General features: G+C 38.3%; 1 protein-coding gene across 1 annotated transcript in view; it reads left to right on the top strand.

Annotated features, from left to right (window-relative positions):
• LOC119593398 (aspartate aminotransferase, cytoplasmic-like) overlaps positions 1–371 on the top strand; it is a gene marked incomplete in the record, with an annotated part of 9,325 nt that overhangs the window by 603 nt on the left and 8,351 nt on the right.

Raw genomic sequence — 371 nt, 5'->3', positions numbered from 1 at the left:
CCCTAGACAGGGTGTAATAAATATCTGTACCCACCTTTATTAGCACTTTGTGGCTGACGGCATAAATCGGCTGAAGGGTTGGCTTCGTGAGGTAGATATTACCAGCCACTCGCTTGATCCAGAACTGTTGTACATGTCATGGAAGTTTTCAGCTGTCATATTAGGTTTATTTATTGGTTTTGCTGCCTAGCACTATTATAATTGATTAGTATGCATTGTCAAGAGTAAAAAAAAAATCGGTGTTAGTAATGAGGATTTCCCATTTAATCACAGAACAAGACTCATTTCCATAGAAAAGCTGCATATTTCTGGGTAAAATTTTAGAATTGAACCACAGCTGTCTGAAACTAGCTGAGGTTTGGTTGTGATTG

Source organism: Penaeus monodon, chromosome 32, assembly GCF_015228065.2.
Source record: "Penaeus monodon isolate SGIC_2016 chromosome 32, NSTDA_Pmon_1, whole genome shotgun sequence".
Lineage (NCBI taxonomy): Eukaryota > Metazoa > Arthropoda > Malacostraca > Decapoda > Penaeidae > Penaeus > Penaeus monodon.
This window is presented reverse-complemented; position numbering and strand designations above follow the sequence as displayed.